At 34.2% G+C, this 24,046-nt stretch overlaps 1 long non-coding RNA gene across 1 annotated transcript in view; it reads left to right on the forward strand.

Annotated features, from left to right (window-relative positions):
• Window positions 1-24,046, forward strand: part of LOC145296951 (uncharacterized) — a 125,557-nt gene that overhangs the window by 71,782 nt on the left and 29,729 nt on the right. The window contains exon 2 of the long non-coding RNA XR_013870082.1: window positions 2,916-2,967. This is a non-coding gene — a long non-coding RNA (uncharacterized LOC145296951). The remainder of the gene's footprint in view (window positions 1-2,915; window positions 2,968-24,046) is intronic.

Below are 24,046 nucleotides of genomic sequence, written 5' to 3' on the forward strand. Positions count from 1 at the left end.
GACTGCCACTTGGATTGCAAAATCTGTATTCAGTTTGGAAAGAATATTCAAAGGATAATTTTATTTTATCTCCATTATTCATCATGTTGCAAAGCCTGGTAGTAAAAGCATCGGAAAGAATATTAGACATGAGTGGATGGGTGTCGTTTCTTGTGTGGAATTGAAATCGATTGTTTGTCTCATGTCTTTGTAGACACCTTGTGTTTCTGGAGGTAGGGTAAAATCACTAGATTTCCTCCCCCCTCTCCAAAGTTGGCCAAGGCAGGTATCTAGAAAAAACTTTTTCTATAAAGTCTGCAATTATTATGGCTTCCAATGATGTAGACCTGCTATTCTTCTTTGATCATGGTGACACATTTAGAGAAGAGGATTGGTTCTGTGCAGAGCCTTTTCCTATTTTAAAAAAAAAAAAGAAGCTTAACACAGTCATAAATTACGAAACGAATTACCTCCCTTTATAGTCGCTCTTTATCAGTTAAGAATTATTAAAAACCATTTGCTTCAAAAATGAAAAAAACTGTTTATGGTTTCAAATTGGCTATTTTATTTTATAATTTAAAAAAGTCATGTTGAGATGAGACTTTTATTATAGTTTTTATTTTTTTTTTAATTGTGCAAGTGAGTTTACATCTGTTCCTTTATAATTTATATACAAAATTTAGAAAAGTGTTGAATTTTCATTGAAAAAAAAATCTAAATTTTTTTCAATCCATTCTTTTTAACTTTAAAAAGTTAAAGAATTTAAAAATTGTTTTAAACTCCTTATTTTATTCATTTTTGTGTTTTAAACATTTCTAATTATTGTGGAATTTTTAGGAGTTCTACCAATCCCTATTAATCCCTAACTGTGCATTAAACAAATACCATAATACTTAGTTCGCTACACCTTGCCATTCCAAAGGTGCATACAGAATTTTATACAAGCTTAATTTTGACCCCTTAACATTTATTGTTTTGGGCTCAAATCAAATTAAATTTCTTCTTGGTTAAATACCGCAGCAAATAAGTCACAAACAAGATTTTTTTCCAAACACAAAAATATTTGAAAACCAAAACATTTATTGAATATATATATATATATATATATATATATATATATATACAGGGTGTCCGAAGTTTGGCTACATAATCTACAGGGTGTCCACAAAGTCTGGCTACATAATCTACAGGGTGTCCACAAAGTCTGGCTACATAATCTACAGGGTGTCCACAAAGTCTGGCTACATAATCTACAGGGTGTCCACAAAGTCTGGCTACATAATCTACAGGGTATCCACAAAGTCTGGCTACATTATACAGCCAGATTTTATGGACACCCTGTGTGTGTGTGTGTGTGTGTGTGTGTGTATATATATATATTAGTGTTGAAATTTCTTTTTCTAATTATATAGAAACATAATTCCGGATTAATGGTATCCGGACGGTTTACTCTAACATGGAAAAATAAAATCTTTCCTAATCGTGTAAAATTACCTATTTTTCTGAATAATCACTCAAAATTCGAAAATTAAACATAATATTCCTACGAATCAAGCGCCGATGACATATTTTTCAGCTTTGTTTAACAACTTATGAAGAATTTAAAATATTAAATTTGTTAAAAAAAAAAAAAAAAAAAAAAAAAAATGGATTTAATGTGTAAAAAAAATATAACCGAATAGATTCAAGTATTTGCTGTTTAAAAAAACAAAAGAAAACACTATTTAATGTAATAGGAACGTGTGCATTTACCGATCCGGATTTCCGTTTGGCGTGTGCAGATAAAATACAGGAGCATGCCAAGCTATGGTAAGGTTAATCAGCTGCTGGAAAATCGGCAATAAGAATGTAAGCAGACAACTTTTAAAAAATTGGAAGAAAAAAAAAAAGATCTTAATCACGCCCTCTAGTTATAAAGGGCCGCATTAGTTCCATGGTTATTAATAGTGTAAGGGGATAACTCTATTGTCTAAACGTTAATGTTTATGTGCGCATGCGAAACCGGATGTCGTAAACTGGAAAGTGGGTTACATCACTCGTTACAAGGTCATTTGAGTTTTATATAGTGGAGCAAGTTCAATTTGACTTTTAGCAGATAAAAATAGCCACTAGGTCAAAATTGAAAAAAAAAATCTAACTTGGCGGATGTAAGTCAACTTAAAATGCTCCTGTACGCATGTGTAGATATACACATGTTAATCTGTGCTGATTTTCAAAGTTTTGAGATCATCTGTCTTTAGGTTGTAGGGTAGCGAATACAGCTAGAGAGCTAAATGGTTTCGATGAACTGATGGAACCCTAGTTTTTTTTTTTTTTTTTACTCTACTATATAGTGGGTACAATGTAAAAATCAATAGAAAATTGGCTCTATAATAATAAATCGATGCCTCCGGTCAGTCTTGAAGACAAAGGATACCCCCTGCAGGAGAAGCTGCACGTGTAATTGTGAAGCAAACGTTGTGCAATTTCCAACCACACCTTTCCTGAATCGGCACTTTGAGTCCAGTGGCAAGGAAAATTCCAGGATGACTGGAAACAATGCCGAGATAAGCAGAGAGCGCATACAGCACCTGGAAGTCCCAAATGGTCACCCATTTAGTACTGACCAGACTAAACATTACTTGATGGTTAAATATAATAAATATATCTGCATTAAACTATCACTAAGCGTATTTTATAACCGGACAATGCCAGGCGGCATGCTAGTTCATTGCATTTAACTAGCTTTACAAACTTTTTTGATTGAAACAATTTAATTTGAGCTTGATGGGCGACTCAACAGGTCACATTCTTCTAGTATGCGTGTGTAGAATTGGCTGAATAATCAGTGGATGATACTTAACAATATTAATCTTTTTATAGCGTGTTGAATAAAAAGATTTTTTTTAAAAATGGCTTTTAATTTTTTTTTTTTTTTTTTTTTTTTTTTTTAACAGGTAACAGATTCTGAAGCCGAAAAAGACTTTTCGTTCAGTTGAAGGATTAAAAGTGAGTTTTCTTTGCTTTAGTTATCTATTTAATACATTTTTAATGTTATAAGATTTTTATTTTATTTTTTTTTGTTTTCTATAAAATGTTCCTGACTAATGATATTTTTTTTTTTTTTTTTTTTTTTTTTTTTTTTGCAATTTGTTAACACCGGTATTCTATGGTTAAAACCGCCCCCTTTTTATTTATTTATTTTATTTTTTGTCATTTGGTCCGTCATGCCTAAGTTTTTATTTTTAACTGATTGTATTTGTCCAGAATGCAGTGAAGTCGTTTTAGCTTTTAACTTTTGTTTACAATGTCATTAAAACTTGTACAGTAAAAGAAATTAATTTTTATATCGAAGGGAGACAACTCATATTCAATTATGAGTTATTTTCCTTCCTGTTTTTTTTTTTTTTTTTTTTTTTGTCATAATTGACAAACGATTCTGTATTATCAGTTGTCCGGAAGGGATTGCATAATTAAAAAACAATAAAAACTATTAAAGCACATTATTATGGTGCTAATAAATTAGCTGGTCAGAACCTTGATATGAACGCTTAAATACTTTTTCTAGATCCGATAACTTTGTTACAAGGGGCATTCCAAAAGTAATACCTCCTATTTTTTTTTTTTTAATTCTATCTGGTCTAGTGGATTGGAAATTGTATTTTAACTGAACTTATGCATTCATGACCTTAGTTTCATCTCTGTTGCAGATATTGATGGTGTGAGACTTAAAGCAACCCCTGTTCTTATGGGCGTGCATCAGAAGCAGAGATGTGTCATTGAATTCCTGGCAAAAGTGCATTGAGAATAGTGGTGACTATGTAGAAAAAATAAATTCTGGAGCACAAGGTCGCTCATTTTTATGGTACCACTTCCATTTTCGTAGCTCTTTAAACTTTTTAGTTAAAAAAAAGGTTTTACTTTTGGAATGACCTTAGATAAATCTTAATTTTTTTTAAACTAAAAAGTTTATGAAAATTGGTATCGTTTGTGACAATAGGTTCGTTAGAATATGTGCTTAGAAAGGAAGTTGAATAAACTCAACAGTTTAGATTTAAATAATGCCGTTTTTGTCTGTCACACTAGAGTTTGAAAGAGGCTTTTTATTTTTTCTCCACATGGATTGAAAGGATGCATTGTAAAAATGAAGCCGTATTAGTTTGTTTTAAGATTGTTGAATCAAATTCCACTTGGTCTAACTTCGTTATTCAAGACAAACGGCACCGTTTTAAGTGGCATGAGAAATTTGCAAAGTGCAATTTTTAAGCCTCCTGGATTAATTTGTTAAATTAAAATCTTTAGAAAAAATTTATTTCTTTTTTTTAGTTTGCGTTTATTTAATTATTCCTGTAAAAGAAATTAATTTACTTTTTGGAGAAGCAATCACACGAAATCCATGTTAATCATATGATCCAACTATTTAAAAGTTGGTTATTTAAGTATTATCCCCCCCCCCGCCCTCTGACAGATTTTTTTTTTCATAAAATCTTTCCTCAGTTAAAACTTCTTGTATAAAGCCTCTCCCCCTTCCCACATATTCAAATAGCAACGGGTTTGTGTGTGTTGAAGAAAGAATGCAAGCAGCAGCTTGACTAATTATTACTAGTTGGGCTGGGGGTGTTGCAGAAGAAGAAAGAAATGTACAACAAAAGTGTAACAGGTTTCTTTGAATAGTTTTCATTAGTCTCTACACCTTTCAGACACTTTTCTCCAACACGATTTTCCCCATATCTATAGCAACTGGTTCAATATAATAGAAAGAACGTCAGCAGTAGTTAATTGACCTAGGTTCACTGTTTTGGGAACAACTATTAAGAATAAAAGTAATTTTTAATTTCTATAATATTTGAGTTAAAAGTGAATTAAAGGAAAACAGGCACCAACGATAATGTTGTTTCTAAATATATATATATTAATTATGGCGTCCATATCTAAAACTCTTAAGTTTATATATTGTTGCATTTAAGTATTAAGCCATGTACTTTTAATTTTTACTATCAGGCCGCCCGGCATTGCCCAGTTGTAAGATATGCTTTAATGTATTTTAATTCATGCAGATTATGTATTATAGACAATTTTCTAATGATTTTTATATTGAAACTAATACATAGTAATGAGATTAAAAAAAAAAAAAATATATATATATGGAGATGTATATATATATGGATATATATATATATATATGATTTATGTGCCATCAGCTAGACTTGAAACAAAAACATAACTCTCCACCCTTATTCCTTGGTCTGAGCCACGCCCATGTGTGTGTGTACACACACACACACACACACACACACACACACACACACACACACACACAGTAGCTACCCCGTGTACAGTGATCTGGTGTTTGTATTTGAAAGGATGCACACCACAGGAGACTTTTGATGAAATGAAAGAAACTTACGGTGATAATGCCCTATCATATGACCTTGTAAAACGCTGGCATCATGAATTCAAACATGGCCGGAAGTTTGTGGAAGCAGCTCCCAGACCTGGTTGTCCCCCCTTCTGCCATTGATGAGGCATCTGTCCGTCAAGTTGAGACTGCCAGTTTGGAAGATCGGCGCATTACTATTCGCCAAATAGCCCAAGATGTCAAGATTAGTACAGGGTTTGTGGAAATTATCATTCATGACCATATGCATTAAGGTGTCTGCCAGATGGATTCCGAGAATGCGTTGAGTGCTCGAGGATGAATTTGGAGATGTGCCAAGGAGATGAGTCAGTTTTTCAAAAGACTGATTACACGGGATGAAACCTGAGTCCATCACTATGATCCAGAGACCAAAGCCCATTCAATGCAGTGGAAGCACTTGGACTTACCACCTCCAAAGAAGGCAAGGGTGCAGCCCTTCGCCGACAAGGTCATGCTCAGTCTTCTGGGACCAGGACGGAGTAGTGATGACAGATTTCCTGGCAAAGGGTACCACAATTATAGGAGCCTATTATGCTTCACTTTTGAGGAAATTAAGGGAAGCTATCAAAATCAAGAGGCGGAGCAAGATCAGCAAAGGTACCCTCGTTTAGGACAACGCTCTGGTCCACAACTTGCATGTCGCCAGATCAGAAGCACAGGCGTGTGGTTATGAAATCCTCTCCCCCATCCTTTCTACTCTCCTGACCTTGCACCCCCTGACTTTCACCTCTTCCCAGCCATGAAGTTGTTTTTGAAAGGAAAGCATTTCTCAAATGATGCTACCTTGATTTCTGAAGTCACGTCATGGTTGGAGGACCAACCTGGGGTGTTCTACAAAAACGGTCTCCAGAGCTGCATCAAACGATGGGAGAAATGCATAACTCTGGGTGGTTCCTATGTAGAGAAAGACTAATAACTGTGCCAAGTTTCGTTGCTCTACGTCTATGGGAAGTGTGTCAGGGGCATTATTTATTGCACGCCCCTCGTATATATAATATATATATATATATATATATATATATATAAATTTACCTGTCATGATGTAATCACTCAATCATGAAATTCAAGCTAGGATGGGGCAGAGTTTATAGATTTTAATGATTTCCATCCATCTTGTCTCACTGTATTAGACTACAGCAACACAATTGTCATCTTTCGACTTTAGTTGAGATTATGGAGTTCACATGCTCATGCCAGATGTCCGAATCCACCATGACTGCTTCCAGGTCTTGCCTCTCAACATTGGCACCCCTTGCAATGACATTCGGGTATGTGAGCATTCTACTCTTGGAGTGGGTAGTGGGGTTCCACAAAAGTAGGGAAGGAATAATTTCATTCACTGCTCTAAAACAATAGCATGCAAACTGAACACGTTTTACTTTGACAATAGATGATGCCAATGGAAGTTTGCCATAGATTTATTGTTTGGTCAGATGGGTCTTATGAGAGATTTTTAACTCCTTGTTATAAATACAACTCGGGCATGTTTTTTACTTTTGGAAAGTGTCCATGTTCCTGAACCAACATAAGAAACGGCCACTATTTTGAAGTTTATGATTTAAAAAAAAATTTTTTTACTCTAAAATAATTTAATAATTCAAGATGAATTTCTTTTTCACCTTACTGAATTAGAAAGTCAACTATAAAAATTATAATCCGGGGGTTGTTCCGAAAGTAATGCCTTTTTTTTTTTCTTTTAACTAAAAAAACTAAAATGTTGAAAAGCGAGGTAGTTGTACTATTAAATCAAGCGACCTTTTATGCTCCAGAATTTTTCTAAATGCGTAAGTTCAGTCATCATAACAATGCAATTTGCAATCCCTTCTGATCCATTTGGGGGCTAATAACAAAAAATAGGAGGCATTACTTTTGTAACGTTCCTCAAACAGTATCTTTTTCTTTTTTTCCTTTTTTTTGGGGATGGGGTATCCTAACAGATGTCTGACATTCACCTATGTCGTACATTCCAACCAAGAGATCTTTTTTACGATTCTAATTGTCCGTTCAAGTGCAATTATTTGCATAACATTACCTGGCCTCGCAATTAGTCAATTCCACACAAAATTTGAATAAAATACAAATTTAGAACTATTTTGCTTTCAATTTATATCCTATGTTTTCCGAATTTTTGGGTGAGGATTGATGATTTATGCTATTGAAATTCTTCGGACTACTATTCTCATCTTTGTTATATTCAGTTTCTTTTGATATAACATGTAATCTTCTTCAGGTATATCCTTTCGAATTGAATCCTTTAATTCATAGGAATAGATTAATCTCATTCTGTCAACCATTACGAGATTTAAGGCTCTTCAAATTTGTTCTAGAATTCTCCAAGTGTTAACTCCTGACCTAATGTTTAAGTGTTGGTTAACAAATAAGTGACGGTCCTCTGGTGGTTGAAACGCATGCAAAAAAAAAAAAAAAAAATGGGTGGAGTAACATAAATGTTTCTACCCAATTTGGACGGACATAAAGAAAATGGTCTTTCATGGATGGAATGATTCTGTTAGAAATTCTGTACAAGTTTGAGAATTCTATCGGGCGAAATGTGAATATATCGAACCAGACCAGAATAGTAGTCCGAATAATTCAAATAATACATGTGTGAAGTTCGTAATTATATTTTTTTTTTATGAAGGTTTGGTAGAATTTGGTTTAGAAAATTTTTTTTAATTTGGGGAAAATCAAGGAATTCTGGCAATGTAAATATCAGAGTATATTTGTTTCTGTAATAAATGTTTTTTTGTGCACAAATTTTTTGCTTGAAACTTTTTACATTTTAGGGGCACTTCCCTCTTTTTCTTCCTGATATTAATTTTTTTTTTTTTTTTTTTTTTTTTTAAATGAAACGTTGCAAGTAATGTGGTCATCAAGTGTTAATACTAGCTTTGGGAAGATGAGCAAAATCCACTTGATAGTGTTTTTTTTTTTTGGAGGGGGGGGTTCTCCCCTCCATCCTGAATCTTATCTTGTCATAATACTCGAGCGAGGCCAATGCTGCTTTAAAAACAAAATTGATATCTCCAATTCAAAAGCTGTTTGTTAAAGAAACTACATGACCTTGTCAAGAACACGCTTGTCGTCAGAGGGCAAACCTCGGGCACCATTAAAAAGCAACTTTGTTCGTTTGGCAAAGCTTTGGGTGTTCTGACCTGCAACCTTATAACCTCAAAAGCTATGGGATGGCTAACCACTAATTCAACTCCCCATATATTCCACACGAAGTTCAAATGCCCGATATCATTGTGTCAATTACGTTTGACTTGTACTCGTGCGTCCAGCACTGGTTTATTTTAAATTTTCACGCAGCTAACGTACAGTTTAGGGTTACCTCATAATTTATTGCATTAATATAGTTCGTTCATTCTGGCACAGTGTCAGCCAGTGAAGCAAATCAATTTACAGTTTTAATAAAATGTCTTTGGCTATTTACTTTTTTTCGCTTTCAATTTTCTTATTTGTTAGAGCTGGAGATGGGGGCATCTTTTTTTTTTTTTTTTTTTTTTTTTTTTTACACAGTGATCACCACTTATCAAGGCCCGGAAGCCACTCAGGGATAAGGGTTATTGCAAGTACATCACGTTAGTGAGGAGATTTTATGAAGTGTTTAATTAGGGGGGCGGTTCATTAGGAATTTGTTAACATTAGACTTGAAGACATCCAAGTTGTAGTCCGGAGGGAAGCAGGCAGACGGAACAGAGTTCCACAGGCGTGCAGTTCTAAGAAAGAAGCTTTGCTCATGAAATCCGCGTTTTGATTTAGGCACAGATATAGAGTGGGGGAAATTTTTCACAGTGGATTCAGCTAGACGGGTGTTTTTCGTGAAAGTTTGGCGAGGGGGGGACCAGGGATTGGAGTTCAGACGAGCACCTGCCATGAAAATAACGATAAAACAAGGATAGGCTCGCAACGTCTCTTCTGTGGGAGAGGGGTTGCAGGGTAGAGAAAAGGGCATCCCCCACTAAACCACGAAGTCTATTTTGTACTCTGTCAAGGCATGATAGGCTGTTTTTGGCAGCTCCTGCCCAGATATGGCAACAGTATTCCATCCTTGGCCGTACTTGGCTTTTATATAGATAGAGAATTGCATCAGTAGTGAGATATCTTCTGGAGCGGTAGAAGGATCCCACCATCTTTCCTGCGACCTTGGCAACAGACTTGATGTACGTGTTCCATTTCAGATCAGGAGTAAAGGTCAAACCCAAAAGCTTGTCAAAACACGGGGCCTCACCCAGACGAGAGCCATCCATCACAATTGATGCCAGCTGGGGATCAGAGCGTTGATGATGTAAGGATAGGAGTTTGGTTTTAGATGCATTAAAGGTAACTAGCCACATCTTCCCCCACTGAACCACGCGCTCGAGATCAGAGGAGAGAGAATCCGAGAGAACTTCGTCATTTACAGCCTTTGATGTGTTGCCGTAGATGGTCGTGTCATCAGCATAGATGTCAACGAATGATTTAAGTATGTGTTTAGGGAGGTCATTGATGTAGATCAGGACGAGAGTTGGGCCGAGGATTGACCCCTGAGGGACTCCAGCATTTATATTGCAGGCCTCCGATTTTTGTCCATCTACCACTACTCTTATGAGCCTATCGGAGAGAAATGATTTAATGATTGAGAAAACATTTCCAGTTATACCGTAGCTGGAAATCTTGTGAAGTAGACCCTTATGCCATACTTTGTCAAAGGCCTTTGATATGTCAAGAGCAATTGCCCTAGAAAGGAAGCCTTTGTCAAGAGATTCACTAATCCTGTGGGATATAACCGTCAGCACATCTGCGGTAGATCTTGCAGAGCGGAAACCATATTGTGTGTCACTAAGAAGGTTGTTTCTGCAATCTGACCAGATGCCAGACATTCATCTATTTCATACATTTCTACAAGGCACTTTTAAGATGCCAGACATTCATCTATTTCATACATTTCTACAAGGCACTTTTAAGTGCAATTATTTGTATCTATTTTGCACTTGGTTCACTGCGTATATTTTCCAGGTAGTTTTAAAAATTCTTTTTCATGAGTCCGGTTGCTCCTATGATTATTGGATGATAGATCTTCCTAAGATTCCAGTTTCTTTTCATGTCATACATGAGATAACGAAATGCCAAAGTCTTAGACTTTGGCATTTCGTTATCTTTTTCCCTTTCAGCTCTGTTTAAGCCAGCATCATTTTGGACATTAACTTCTAAGGTTGCTTCTTTCTCATTGTCCCATATCACTGTCAAATTTAATAGCTGTTTTCTAGGTATATAGTTGTAGGAATGGCATAATCATATTTCTGGTATGTGTCCCCAAGACTTGCTGCTATATTCGACTTTTACAGATGGTCCAATGGAGATATTTACACACTCCATTGTGTTGCGTATAATAGCTATTCCCAGTAGAACCTTGCTGCTGGATATCACTCTATTTCTTTGTAGAAGAACCTGCATTTGTTGTCTTTGCGGAGACCTCGTCTTAAAAAGCCTTGTTCATAGTCTTCTTTTTTTGTGTGTGTGTACTCCTATAAATTTAGGATTTTTTTTTTTTTTTTTTTTTTTTTTTTTGTGTGTATTGATTGATATTCATATTAAAAACCAGTTTTTCTGTTAGTATTTATTTGCTTTCCCACCAAAGCAAAATGTGACACGAGGTCGTTTTTAATGTGGGATTAAACCAGCTTCCACCAAAAAAAGACAAAAGGGGCACTCTGGTTGGGACCAAAAATAATAATTGTGACAGTATAGAGGGTTTCCCCTCTATTGACCGAGACAAATTATCTTAAGAGTAGCATCGGAACAGATACTACACTTGGAGATATTAAATCTTTTATTCAGGCAAAAATTTACATGAACAAAAAACTTAGGCACAAGGCCAACTCAAAAGGGGGGAATTGGGGATCATTGGTCATCCTTGTATTCGCCCTTTTGTACTTGGGGACGTCCTACTTAGCACCCAATTATTTACAACATTTTTCATTAGCGTGTAAAAACAAAAAAGATAACAATAACAGTAATACAATAATTCATTTGTGTCCGGGGGGGGGAAGAATACAAACAGTGGTTAGTAGGACCCTCCCAATCCATAGACTACCAGTTTCACTTCTGTTTGTAAAGGAACTTGAGCTCCTGCGGGACAGTCTTTAAGTGGGGATGCTCTCTAGATGGGACTAAATGGAGAAAAACTTGTGGGTGAGGGATGGAGGGGGGGGTTAGTGATTGATTTTTTTTTTTTTTCTCCTCAAGATGGGTAAAATTTTGGAGGGGGTGAAAAGAAAAAAATTGCTGTTAGGGAGTAGGGATCCTGGAGGCTTCCTAGTCAGGGAGGGATGGAGCACTCACTCGGCTAGCTAAGAGACCAAATAGTCACCCATCCAGTACTGAGCAGATTCGACATTGCTTAACTGTGTTCCAATGAGAATTGGTGTGTCAGTGTGATTATGAATGAGCAGAGATAAGATGGCAGATCTAGAAGAGTTTAACCTCCATAAAAAATACCGCTCAATTTTTCTTATAAATATATTAATGTGATAGTGTCTGTGTCACGCTTACATCCGGGTCGTTTAATTGTTATGTACTTCTATTTCTTGCCATAAATAATTTTACCAAGAATTCAGTTTTGGTTTTGATTATAGCTGATGGCACATTCGTATCTTGAAATTTTCGTATAATTCATTTCAAGCCAAATGAACACACTTTTTTTTTTTTTTTCTAAAAGTTAAAACCCAAATAAAACCAGCTAAATAGTATCTGACCTAACTGTTAATACCTTCACTTGTTTATTTATTTTTTTTACTTTGACATCTAAATATAAAATTTTATTTAAAAAACAAAAAAAACAAAGACAATTGTGACTTTTTAAAATCGTTATTTTAATTATTACTCGTAAGGTCACGACCTCCATCAAATCTATGAGAACGCAGGCGTGCAGAAAAAGGATTAAAAGTGAAATGGATTATTTACGTTCTTACAACTCCTTTACGATTTCTGATAAAAATATATTCCTTCACCCATTAAAAAAAAAAAAAAAAAATTCAGTGGGTGTACAGTAAAAATTAAAACGGAAAATCTTCAATCTTTTTTCAGCTGTAGTCAAAATTGTAATTTTTACATCATTGTTTCAATTTTTAAAATAATTCTAATTTATGGGGAGCTAAGTAGAAAAAATAAATTTAAGTCCATGAAAATCAACAGTAATTTCCAGAAAATTATTCAAATTTTTTTTTTTTTTTAATCAAATAAAATCCCACCCAATTCTAAGAAAGATTTTCAAAGAATAGTTGTCACTTGTATTTTTTTTTTTATCCTGAAAACTTTTTTCATATGCAGGGACGAAAATAAATTTTCCCATCATGTTTTGTAAGCTGAAAATTCTGTAAGCATATCTGGTCCTGGATATGACCTTAAACTATATCCAGTGGTGAGGCCCCAGCTTGCGGCCTTTGGGGAGTGAGGAGCCACCCTTTCATTGCCATTGCTCCCAGATCCACTCTGACCCGGAGTGGTAGTACCTGTTAGGGTTCCAACTATGGGTTGAATAGAAACCGACTTGAAAACAACAAATATATTCTATTAAAAAAATTTTTCTTCAAAATCTTTGGATTCGGCATTAAATAACCTGAAAAGCGTTGATATGCCATAAAACAACCAACCAGCGTAAGCATATCTAGACGTTCCACTCTCTCACACACACACACATATATATATATATATATTCAGGAAGTTAGAGAAGTCATCGGTACCGTCGGTTTCAAACCTGATAAGTAGGGGACCGTTTTAGATCCCCATATCAAGCTCTCTTCAGCCGATACTCATCTGTTTGCTGAATGGAATTGGAAACATACACATATTACAAGATCGCTTGCAAATCTTGTTTATTTAAACTTTAAAGTTCAAATGCTAAAATTAAAAAAAATTGTCCGTTCAATATTTTGGACGCAAAAGAAAAAGGAGAACTTTACTCCTGATCTTAAATGGAACACGTACATCAAATCTGTTGCCAAGGCCGCTGGAAAAATGGTGGGATCTTTCTATCGATCCGGTAGATATTTCACTGCTGATGCTATTCTCTATCTATATAAAAGCCAGGTACGTCCAAGGATGGAATACTGTTGGCCACATCTGGGCAGGAGCTGCTAGACAGGACTTGTCCTGCCTTGATAGAGTTCAAAATAGACTTTGTAGCCTCGTAGGAGATGTCCTTTTCTCTTCCTTGCAACCTCTATCTCACAGAAGAGATGTTGCGAGTTTGTCTCTGATGTATCGTTATTTTCATGGAAAGTGTTCGACTGAGCTTCAATCTATGGTCCCCCCTCGCCAAACTTTCACAAGAAACACTCGTCTAGCTGTAAACACTATTAGTAATTCCCCCCACTCTTTATCTGTGCCTAAACCTAAACGTAGATTCCATGAACAAAGCTTCTTTCTTAGAACTGCACGCCTGTGGAATTTTCTTCCGTTTTCCTGCTTTCCGGCTGACTACAATATGGTTGTGTTCAAGTCTAACGTAAATAAGTTCTTGATGAGCCGTTCCATATAGGTTATCAAATTTACCAAATTTTCATTACTAATGATTACTATATTGTCCAATTTCTACTGTACACTATTTAACCCTTATCCTTGAGTGGCCTCTTGGCCTTGATAATGTGGTGATGCCTATGTAAAAAAAAAAAAACTGTTTTTGCTGTTTATTTATTCTATGTGAACAATTTATCGGGTTAATTAATAATGAAAAAATATGGTTTATTAATTTAAAATTTTCTCTGGTCTTAAACGGAATTGGTTTTATCCTAACTCAATTTCTTAAACTAGTCTATGGGAGATAACTTTGTAAAGGCCTAATTCGAATGATAATTTTTTAACTTTATTCTTCTGATTGTACTATATAGCACTTATATATTCCTTCAATCACCTAATTATTTAATATGGATCAAGTATAAATTTCTTTTAAATAATCTTATATAAATTTTATATATCCCAAAATTTTATTCTAAAAAAAATTAATCCATTGGACAAATTTATTTAAAATTTAAAAAATTTTTAAATTTTATTTGAAATTTAAGGTAGTTTAAAAAAAGATTTGCACGAGATCTTGTAATGTAGGTGTACGTTTCCAATTTCAGTTATAAAATCGATGAGTATTGGCTGAAGAGAGCTTGATATGCAGATCTAAAAGGGTCATCTATTATCAGGTTTGAAACCAACAGTACCAATGACTTATTTAAACTTTCTGAAAATAAAAATATAAATGCGTTATTTTTGGATTTTTCCTTATAATAGAGCATTCTGCTGGAATCTTTTTTCCAAAATATATAACTAGCATGGGTACCCGGTGATGCCCAGGTCGACATGAAATTCCGTTTGGAACACGCTTGCTATACTAAGGATATTAATTCTTTTCATCGTGGGCAATGTCAATACTCCCACAACAATTTAAAAAGTAAAAGAACAGATAAAATCATGTAAATGTAACCCCCCCCCCCCCAAAAAAAAATGATACCCTCTCCACCAGATATTTCGGCAGAATGGATACAAAGAAGCTAATCTCCAGATATTGAGCACTTTTGGTGCTCGTGCACTTTCTCTCGCTAGAAACTTAAACATACAGCTATTTAATAAAATCGATTTTCCTTAATATAATATGCAAATGAGATGACGTCTTAATCGTATATTTTGAAAGAACCATACTATATATAAATGAAACATTAAAGTAATGGACCTTTTCTATATATTAGTCAAATTGTAAACAGAAAGGCAGAAATACGAATATAGATTTTAGAATGGTACACTTTTATAAGTTGTAAAATGTACTTGATTTTCTTGTCGCCATATTTATATCAAACTTTAAGCAAAAAAAAAAAAATCAACATGACACTTGTAGTTTTCATTTCGTTTCCTGCAACCTTTTTACGCCTGTGTCCTTGTCAATTTGGGTGTGTAAATCCTGTTGCATTTTGAAGTAGATACTTCACCGAAACTAGTTTCATTTTAATAATTGCTCCGAGGTAAGATGAGACTTGTTTACATGTTTTTTTTATTTTTTAAATGCATATTTAAAATTTTTTTTTAGATAACATTTTTTTAAAATATGCATTTATTATTGGCTTTGAACTTTTAACCGTATTAGTCGTTGCAGACAGAATCCAGATAATAAATCCAAACTAAACTCCATCCTTCTATAAAAACATTCAACAGAATGTAAAAAAAAAAAAAAAAAAAAAGAAATTGAAAAATAACTGGTTAAATTAGTTAAGTCTCAACTGTTAGATTTGACACACAGCTGCCAAAATTCCTTAGTCCCAAAACTCACCTCTCTGCTAGTACTCAACTTTAAAAGCACTTCTGCTGATCAAACTCACTTCTTCAAAATCCAATTCCAAAATGAACGCCCTCTCTGAGAAATCAGGCCTCTGTTATCTCCAACCAGGACAATCTCATTTGCATATCAGGTGGTAACTTTGCAGGCATATAAAGAGATAAGGCGGACATTTTTATTTCTTTTTTCTTCATTCATTTTTGGTCCAACCAGTTGCCGGTTTGTAACAGCTTTTTGAACATTTCAGACCACAATAACCAACAAAGACAAATCAAGGTATTTACCTTCCTTGTGTCGCCCACTTTCGTGGCCTTCAGGCCAAAATCAAAGTGTAGTATCTGTTCTGGCAGATACTGCAAGCAAAGACCATATGTGGGGGGAAACCCCACATATAAGACCTTGGTCAATGTAGGGGCAACCCTTCATACCAATTGTCATTATCCAGCTCCCCTACTCCCCGGGGAGTTGGTCACCATTTCCCCTTCACTCCTCACATTAAAAATCGGCCTTGTGCCTAGTTTGCTCGGTGGGGGAGCAAATAAATACCAACCCTTCATACCAATTGTCACTATCCAGCTCCCATTTCCCACCCATCACGAGCTGGTCCCCTTTCCCCCTCCCCCTCTTTCCACATTAAAAATCGGTCTTGTGCCTAATTTGCTCAGTGGGGAAGCAAATAAATACGACCTTCCTTGTGTCGCCCGGGATTAAAAATGGTGTTACAACAAAAGGAAAAGGGTTATGTAATATTAAGAAAGGTATTAAAGACGGTTTTGTATCAATTGAGGAAGAGAAAGTGTTTGTCTTTAAAAAAATAACTTATACAAAGTATTTTCTATTTATGGTTTAAATTCCATTTATATTCGCTTTTGTCTCCTGGTTGATAAAATTCAAATGTACTTTCCTCAATCAATCATCTAAATTTTCTGACTTCTGTTAATTCAATACTATTAATAAAGTACCTTTTTTTTTTTTTTTTTTTTTTTTTTCAATAGGTCACAAGTTCAGTTATCTGTAATCTAACATAAAAAATGTCAATGTTCTGCCACTAAAGTTCTTGTCACTAGAAAATAACATTTTATACCCCCCCCCTCCCAACTTGAGAATATAGACACTTGTTGGGATTCGCTTTCACTTTAAAAACACTTAAACTTTTTTCTTTCACGTTTTTTTTTTTTTAAATTTGTCTATTTGCATCTATTATTTATAAACGGCCATAATTATGTGGGCACACTAATTAAGCAGTGTTTAACCTGGTTAGTACCAGATGGGTGACCATTTTTCGAATAAGTGCTGTATGTGTCAGACCACTAGTACCTCCTTGCAAAAGCTAACATCATCAAGCAATTACCTGGTATAGTATTCACCCAGAAGTGTCTAGGGAATATTAAATTAGCAAGCAAACCCCAATTGCAAGCATCTCACGGTCAGAGTATCTATTTACAATGCCTCCCCACGGGACAGACATCAGGGTTGTTTAACGTGGAGAGAAGAAACAAAAATTAAAAATTTTCTGTCGTGAAGGATTTCTCCTCCACTGAGAGAGAGAATAAGAAATTGAAGTGAAGCACCTGAAGAACAGATACAACACTTTGATCCTGGCAATTTTTAAACTAACAAAATATACACCTATTATAGCCCTACAGGTACAAATTCTTTGGTTTCCACAGATTATTCGCATGGTGGTTTAGTTTTCTTGTGCGGATGACATGCACCAGCCATTTGTTTTCTTTGTTGTCACCTTATTTTTAATGGCAATCTTCTTTTTAATGGCAATCTTCTTTTTAATGGCAATCTTCTTTTTAATGGCAACTTTATTTTTAATGGCAACCTTATTTTTAATGGCAATCATAAAAGTTTTTGCTAATAAAAAAAACGGCAAAAAATTTGGTTACAGTGTACAATCTTTTGAACTTTTACCTCAAACAAGGCACAGTGCCACTTCGGCATAAAAATCTGTTTGAGACCATATCTACAAGGACACTTTGTAGGGAGTTGAGCGGCAACATTTCAACTTCTGCATGTCAGTACAGTCAGGGAAGCAGGGAACCGTGCAAAAATTCCAAAGTCTAGCAGTTTGAGAGAAGAAACTATTAAAGTAGTAGGCTTTCGACATCTAGGGACCTCAACTGTGAAGGGGTGGGATTTTTCTGCTTGTTGGGAGTATGCACGTTGATAGGCACAAGCGCTACTTGTTTACCCACGATACCCTCAACTCAAAGGGAAAGATTAATCATCCAAAACTCTGTTCTCTTTCAATTCGGTAAAAATGTAGAACCCTAATTTCTCTTATGGAAGTTTTCACTCTAATTTTTACTGTATGTGGAAAAATTCCAATTCTAACCTTATTTTCACGCATTCGTATCTAAACACTGCTATATTAGATGAGAAATTAAACTAATTGTATATGAAAAATGATTTCAGCATAAAGTGACCCATCGATGGCCGTAAAACGAAACTAATAAGATTACGCAATCTTTCTTGGAAGAGCGACATTGATAGTAGATTGTGGTTTTACCTGCCTCAAGTCTATAGAGTTGATTGGTTTTAGTTTATCCACTGCCGCAAAGCTTTTGCCAGAAGTGAACGAAGCTCAACCTGTTTTGTATTTGCATCCTATTAGACTTCACTTTATACACGTGTTCATCCATTATGGCCAAAGTGCAGATATATTGTTTTTGAATATATTAGCTGTGCCTACGTTGCATTGCCTGGCATCCAGGCAAGTCATTAGTTTTGTTGGTCCTTCGATTTATCGGAGAGGGACCTATGTTTTCAGTGGTGTCCGTCTGTTATTCCGGACGATTACCAGATAATCATCCATTAGTTTTCCTGAAATTTTACCACAAATTGTATTTCATTAAATAAATGTGCACAGTAAAAAAAAAAAAAAAAATTTTGCGAAAATTCCTGTTGCATCCCCAGGGTCTGAAGAGGTCTAAAGTACCCCAAAATGACACTTTTTACCCCATAGCGTTTGATCTATCCATTAGATTTTCCTGAAACTTGGCCAAAATGTGGAGGCTATTGTTCTTAATATAAATTCAGTATGGGTGACCCTGGCAAAATTCTGATTTGCATCCCTCTGGAAATTTTAGTGTTAAAAAAAAAAAACATGCCTCTTTGGAGCTCTTTTTTCATATTAAAACTTGATATGCATGTCTATAAAATGGTTTTCCATGGTACTGAATTCAAATACACATGTCTTAAGGAGTGAAATTGCACTGTTTATCCATTTCCACTGGGATTTGGCATTCCCAGGAGCTCCAAAGGGGTCACAAATGCCCCCAAATTGCAAAAAATGAAACATTTTACTCCATAACTTTTGCCCCATCCATTAGATTTTTCTGAAACTTGGCAAAAATGTGAAGGCAACGTTGGCCCTTCACACTTCTCACATTCATCATTTCTTCACTATTTTTTGTGGTGTCATCTTACATGCAGCACCAGAGGGGGACCATGCACGCGCGGCTTGTTTCTTTCCATATGTTATATATATATGTATATATTAGTGTTGTACCAATTAATCAGAATCGGAAAAATTTGTGCCTAATTTCCGATGTTAATTTTTCATTGCTGATAACGTTAAGTATCTATTCCTTTTAAACTATTAGTAAAACTAACCTCTATAGATCATAACATTAAAAGATCTAAATTTATTTTAGCTGCGTAAAATAAACAAAATAAAACTTGAAACTTTGCGAAAATTTGCTAAATAATCTTTAGAAGAATACAGTTTATTTGCAAGGTATTGAAAAAAATTGTTTAAATTTAAAGAAATATTTTGTCAAGAAAAATATCAAACATTATTGCTAATTAAATCAAAAGTAGAATATAATAGTGTCGGATTTTGTCCGGTTAGGTTTTTGTCTGCTCCCTTGCTTGGAGGTCCTGGATATGACCTTAAACTATATCCAGTGGTGAGGCCCCAGCTTGCGGACTTTGGGGAGTGTGGAGCCACCCTTTAATTACCATTGCTCCCAGATCGACTCTGACCCGGAGTGATAGTACCTGTTAGGGTCCCAACTATGGGTTAAATAGAAACCAACTTAAAAACAACATATATTCTATAAAAAATTTTCTTCAAAATCTTTGGATTTAGCATTAAATAACCCCAAAAAGGGTTGATATGCTGTAAAACAAAAACAACCAACCAACCCTTGCTTGGCATTGGCAAATAAGACAGGGAATGGCGAAAGGTGTGAAAAGGATTGGCTTTGAATTGAATTTGAAATGAACTCGTGAAATGTCATGCTTCCATGTGATTTTCTTTGATTCTGCTGGTATCATTTATGTTTATACTTAGGGGATTCCTATGGTTGTGCCAATGCCGGCTAGAGCCCACCAATCTCACTCCCCTATATAAGACAATAAAAACCTAGACCACTAACAGAAAGTATTTGGGGGTAATTAACATCTTCAATACCGTTTGGCTTCGACAATTTGGCAACATAAAATGTAAGTGTATTTTTAAATAACTATTTTAAAGATATTCAAAATGTGTTTCATGATTTGAAAATTAATTACCAGCATATTTTTACTTTATTTTTTAATATTTATTTTAATGTGATGCAAAAGTTTGAATTGTTTTTTTGTAAAAGTCAAATATATTCTTTTTGTTAGGTAGAAGTGTAACTTATCTTGCGTTTGGTAACATTTATTGGGTGGGTTTCTACTAGTATATTTAATTTTTAATTTTTGAGTCATTATCGAGAGTTAAGTCGTATGTCGGCCTTTTTTCTTGTCCTCACATAACATCGGGTGAACATAGTGACATTTCTTCGGTGCGTTTCTATCAGTACTTTGATTTCTGAGCTATTATCGCTCGAATATGGCTTAATATCACCATTTTTATTTTGTTTTAACTCAATAGGCTTTACACTATTATTTTAAGTTAAAAAACACTTTAAAATAAGTTAAAGTGCAAAAAAAAAAAGAAAAGAAAAAATTATCCAGGTAGTTGAAAATGTATCTTCGCTTGTTTTTGGTAACGTTTATTCGTTGTGTACTCATTTATTTCGCCCCCTTTTCTTCCTTTCTTATTCTGAAAAATCATGCACCAGACGAGAAGCAAAAAAATAATAAATTTAAGAATTTATAGTGTCTGTTTTACAGGTAAAATTAACAGAAAATGAGCCTCCGTATCCAAGTAATTCTAACGTTTAAGGACAGTTAACCAAAGATTGCTATATTATGTAAGTTCTGTGCGTTTGTATATGTGGGAGGTTACTTTTTATGTGATAATATGCAGGTTTTATGAATTTACCAATCTAACTTAGAGTAAGTTGTAAAAGAATTTAATGAACAATCATAATAATTTATAATGGCCTGAAAATGAAGACGATTTTACTTTAAATATATATATACTAAACTGATCCCACTCTCTAAATTTTAAATTAGTTTTTTTTTTTTGTTTTGTTGTTTTCTACACACGTTACAGTTGACGCTTAATGATGCCATTTTTACAGATTTGTGAAGGTCATATGTTTGTAAACAAATAGTTGGGCACTTCAACCATTCACCTGCAGCTTTTGCAAAGTACCAGGAATACCAGAAAAAATTTAATTTGCCCAACCATAGATTTATTCAGGATGTGAATACAAGATGGAACAGTCAATATGCTATGCTCTCAAGAATATTCGAACAAAAGAATGCTCTTATTTCATATTGCAGTGAGCATGTAAAACCACATTCTTTGGAATCCAACCAATGGAAGATGTTGGAAAAAATACTGAAACAATTTAATGAATGCACGAATGTACTGTCTAGCAGAGAAGCAACCACGTCTTATATTATACCGCAAAGTGATTCATATTTTTTTAAAGGGGAGAAGATAGAGGACTATTTCATGGGTTACATTCAACACTTTCAGCATGGAAAACTTCTTTTAATGCTAGATTTAATAATTATTTACAGGATAAAAACCTTATTCTAGCAACATACCTCGATTCCAGATTCAAGTCTGGTTTCCTTGAAAATAACTACAGTGGACTGCCCCATGAGAAGGCTAATACAGAATGGTTAACACAAGATATCTATGCTATAACCAAAGAAAAAATAGACACGTCACCCAATGTATCAAAAGTTATGGAGACTGATGTGTCTGACGTATCTGTGGAGAAAAGTGATGATAATGACTTTAATTTTAGTTTTGAAAAATGCCTCATTGAATTAAAGAAAAAAAAAGACAAAGAAAAGATCGAACCAGTAAAGAATGAATTAGACAGTGAAATAAACAAATTCATTAAAAATAGAAATGGAAAAATATCAAAAAATATAAAATGCGACTATTATATTTTTCAATAGTGGAATTCAAATAAATATGAATTTCCCATCCTGGCATCTTTAACCAGGAAATATTTATCAACACCTCCATCTTCTGTTGAAAGTGAATGATTATTTAGTATTGGTGGTAATATTTATTTACCAAGTAGAAATCGTCTGAAAGGTGAAACTGGAGAAATGTTAATGTTTTTACATTATAATTTAAGAATTTTAGGACTTAAATAAGAGTAACAACGAGATACTCCAGTGTATTACATAACTAAATTATTCTCTTGTAAGCATTGTAATTAACCAAATTCTTTTTTAATTAAAAAAATATCGTTAAAGTCTTCATATTCATTTTCTACTAAATGTTACATTTTCCTACAAAAACACGAATTTTGCTTAATCTTTCCCACATGAATCTTTCTAAAAAAACATTTTTGTAAACTCATTTATATAAATGTTTTGCAATTCTATCATGTTTTTCATTTACAAAATATTGTTACAGTTATGTTAGCATTTGCTAGCTTATAATCATAATATTCTTCATTGTATTATTTATTTCCATTTTAATATAAATACACGTTCGTTTAATATGGTTCATTTTCTACCTTAGCCATAACGTAACCTTTATTTTAATTGTCGATGTGGTTTTTGGCATACCGCTAAACACTATTGTTGTCTAAAATGAGCCTGCCAATGCCAGGGGCTACGCCACACCTTGTTCATTCAGTTTTCTACACCAACCTTAGCATAAAACAATCTTAAAAATATTTCAGATAGACACCCAAAAGTATTAAACGTAAAATTGAGCACTCGGAGATGGAGGAGTACTGAAAACTCAGATGTAATATTTTTCCAATTTCTAATATTTTTTACAAGATATTTTCGTATGAAGTTTTAGGACAATTCGATATCCGAATAAATTTTATTATTGACAAACAGTTAATTGGTATGGAAAAATATTTGTTGTAATTAAAAAAAGTATCAATGCAGTAAAGAGGTGAGAAATGAAAAAAAATCTAAAGAAATTAACTTTTACTAAAAACAAGACAATGTAATTTTCTACAGATCTATGTAATTTGAGATGGAGAAATAGACTCTTAGATTTATTATTTCTGAATTTGTTATGGTCACATTTTTGGCCAAAACATAATTAATAAAAAAAAGCAATTAATTTTGTTTTGTATTTTTGTAGAGGAATCTCTTTCATTTCATTTTTTATTGGTTGAAGTAAATGTTTTAAAGGTCACTTGTCCATCTCCTTATCAAACGGTTTAAAACGGTCAAATATTTTTTATAAAAATGTTTACAGGGCCCTCCCTCCACCGCTTTCCAGGGAGTTCAGTTTAATGTTAGATTTCAAATGACTGGGAGAGTTTTATTTTATTTTCCTGGAGCCACTTTGTCTGACACCTGCTGTGTTTTTTTTTTTTTTTGTTTTTTTTGTATCATTCTCGGATTCCACAAACCAAACTTTAAAAATATACATGAATATATAGCAATGAATTTATCAAAGTCTGGATAAAATAGATAAAGAAAACATTTAGAAATTTTTCAAATTAAAAAAATTATATCTACATTTAGAAGTAAATCCCCCCCCCCCCCCGCATTGAAATTCTACTTTTGAGATATTTGTGAACCCACTAAAAACAAAATTATTCTAGAATTTAGGATGGAGAGTTAGTAGCCCATATAAATTTCGTGCAATTATTAAATAAATATCGCTTGAAAATAGCTTGTTGTTCAAGAGTCTTTTTAACCCCCTCCCCCCCAAAAAAATAAAAACTATATTAAAAAGAAAATTTAAATGTGAAGGATTCTTTAAAACTAAATAAAATCGATGTCTATAAGTTATGAACATGCTTTGTACTACTGTTTACATATTGAGTGTTTCTATTTACTTGCGCCCCCCCCCACACACATAAAGTACAGTTAGACACAGTCGTTTTTAAATATGGGGAATATCCAGCTCCCAAAAGGGGCACTTTTGGTCGGAACAAAAATTAAAATTGCCTCGGTCATTTCTCCTTCATTGAACGAAAAGAGGTGAAGTGTAGCATCAGAACAGATACTAAACTTTGTTAATGTTTCGCTCGATT

Source organism: Euprymna scolopes, chromosome 17 (assembly GCF_053919585.1).
Source record: "Euprymna scolopes isolate OS-2025 chromosome 17, ASM5391958v1, whole genome shotgun sequence".
NCBI lineage: Eukaryota > Metazoa > Mollusca > Cephalopoda > Sepiida > Sepiolidae > Euprymna > Euprymna scolopes.